The sequence below is a fragment of the Dipodomys spectabilis genome, unplaced genomic scaffold (assembly GCF_019054845.1).
Source record: "Dipodomys spectabilis isolate Male_0828 unplaced genomic scaffold, ASM1905484v1 ptg000287l, whole genome shotgun sequence".
In the NCBI taxonomy this organism is placed as follows: domain Eukaryota; kingdom Metazoa; phylum Chordata; class Mammalia; order Rodentia; family Heteromyidae; genus Dipodomys; species Dipodomys spectabilis.
In genome coordinates, this window is record NW_024870964.1 from 1242823 (window position 1) to 1245815 (window position 2993).

Sequence of the window (2993 nt, forward strand, 5' to 3'; positions counted from 1 at the left end):
TCTCATAAATCTACATACTGGACTTGGCTTTATTGTTTCAATGTTGTCTTATTTGTAGAGTCTTCTATTGTTGGGAGCCAACAGTAAAGCTCAAAGGTCATCTTGACCCTTGTGCTCGCTTGAAGGCATGTACAAGGAACTGGCTTACTTGAAAGACACCAGGTGCCCGGGATTGCTTTGCTATGTCTGTAGAGTTTGTTTTACTTTTAACCAGTTGACTTTGTCTTGTTTTTACTGCACTCTGTTTTTACTGAAATTTTCCTTGTTTTTCTGGATTATAGTAACCATATGCTACTTCTTTACTTCTAACAGTATATATTAGGGAAAATTAAAAATAAATGGTGCTGCAGTATTGAGCTGCAGACCTCTGGACCGTAACATTTGTCTAGTCTTTTTTTTTTCTCATCCTTGCCCCATAAATCAGTATTCCCTTTTGTTGCTGGCAGGCTCTGGCATTCTATAGTGTATTGAACCCTTATACTTAAACACAGAACTTCTTTTTCTCCTATAATTGCTATTGTTTCCCTTATTGTTAACTCATTTACACTTGGGAAATAATGCGCAACACATAACCTCACAAAAAAATGATCTGAGAACCTTCTTGCCATTTAAAAATCACTTTAATTTACAGAGAACGTACAAAGTTTGAACTCAATGTACTCATGGATAATGTATTTATAAGCAATATAAATTTCATATTTTCCCTTTACTAAGTTTTCTCTGAAACACGTGTTACCTCTGGTACAAAGGTGTTCTTGTGTTATTTCAGTCAACCCAGAAAACATTCATTATACCTCAGGCAACACCAGAAAACATTCATTATACCTCAGGCAACACCATCGATTGTTACTGGAAGTAACTGTTACTGGATGTGGAAACTGATCCCAGGAGAGGAATTGAATATAGCGGAATGACAAAGTTCAAGTTAACTTGTGCTTTCCTTTTTACTGTATAAGAAAAGAATCCAAGGCTTGAAAGAAATTCTGTTCCTGACTTTCTCAAGTGTGTTCTATGCTCATATAAAACTTTTGTGTAAATTTCTAGTTGAGAGTATTACATAAAGAAATAATGTGCCATTTGAAGGCCAGCATAGAACACAAAAAGTAACGTTGTTTTAAAAGTGTTCTACAGTAAAGAAACAAAGACATGAAGGTTTTAAAGTGTCTTATGGATGGATATTTCACCCTGTAGATGTTCTCTTGTTGCAGGAGACAGTTATCAATTCCTTTAGTCTGGTTCTGCGTTCTCCAGAGCAATAAGGATTCCAAAAAAGCAGGATGAGCATGATCAGCAAAAGAAGGCTCGTCTCAGACTAGTACTCCTTTTAAGGAGGGTCCCAAAGAAATATTTGGGATTTTTTGTTTGATTGTTTGTTTAGTTTGTGCTGGTTCTGGGGCTTGATCCCGAGGCTAGACCCTGTCACTGAACAGTTGACTTTCCTGCCCACCTGCCCTCAAAGCTAGTACTCTACTGCTTGAGCCAAAAGTCCACTTCTGGTTTTTTGGTGTTTAATTAGAGATAAGAGTTTGACAGGCTCTCCTGCCTGGGTTGCTTTTGAGCTAAGATTGTAAGAAAGCTAAGTGACATCAACTATATAGTCTTGTCTTTTGATACAAGAAATACTAGATGAAGTTGACTGTAAATCTAATATTTGACAATTTTTGCAAGAAGAGACTAAGTCCAGAAAAGAAGCTGTAACTTAAATAACTCAGCAAAAGTAGGTGTACTGAATCATTTTGGAATTATTTTTTTTCTGTTTGGGAAGATTATTGATCTTGTTGTTCCTTTCGGGGAAACTTAAAGTCATATTTGCACTTGGTCATGGGGCTTGAACTTTGATCCTGGGCACTGTGCCTCAGCTCTTCAGCTCAAGTTGAGCACTCTACCACTTTAGCTATAGCACCACTTCTGGGTTTCTGGTGGTTAATTGAAAATAAGAGTCTCATGGACTTTCCTGGCCAGGCTGGCTTTGAACCACAATCCTCTGGCCTCAACCTCCTGAGTAGTTAGGATTACAAGTGTGAGCCAACAGCACCCGGCTCATATTTGCATTTGTGTGCACTGAATGACATTATGTAGCCAAAGAATGGAACTTTGAAACAAATGATAACATTGCAGGGCGTTACATATCTACCATCACAACTACAGAGGACCAAGCCTGGTGAAGCATACCTGTCACAGATAGGAGGACCACGATCCAACCCAGCCTGAGCATAGAGTCTCTATCTCAGAAATGCCCAAGACAGAAAGGTGGCTTTTCAGAGCCAGGGAGGGGAAACAAGCAGGGGATCATAGTGTCCCCAGAGGGGTGTCTGACACAGGTTGGAGTGGTGTTGGGCAGCCACTCACCTGTGCTGCTGGGAGAAGTTTTTGGCTGCAATTCATGCTGTTTATTCTTCTAGGTTTTGTATTTGAACTCAGGGTGTGGGTAAATCTGCAACAATGTGGATGAAAGGGAAGGTCACCGTACTTGAAGATAAGAAAGTCAGGTCTGTTCACTAGTCATGAATTCAAGCCCAGCCCTGGCAAACGTACTATTTATATACATTGTAAAGATAGGATTTATACTTACCTATAGATGTTCAGTCCATACATGTATGGTGTGATTGTTCCTTATATTGTTTATTTTATTTATTTATTTACCATTGATTTTACTATGATGAAACATATTCTGTTTATTACATTGATGACATCCTATCACAGAGCATCTAGATTTGTAGAAATGTTCTCCATCATGCGTGACACCAAGGATTCTCAGAGAAAAAGAAAACAAGTTTCACATTCGGCTTCTTAGTCCACAATCCACTTGTTGGTAGTACTGGGATCTGAACATAAGCCAAGGTGAACACACCTACTTGTGACCAACTACGAAGCTAGGCCATTCCCTGGATCTGACATTGATCCCCAGGTAGGCTATAGTCATAAATTCATAATTTAAATGTAGGATCTATATTGACATACATGTGTGGACAGGATCTTGTGTTCGGTGCACT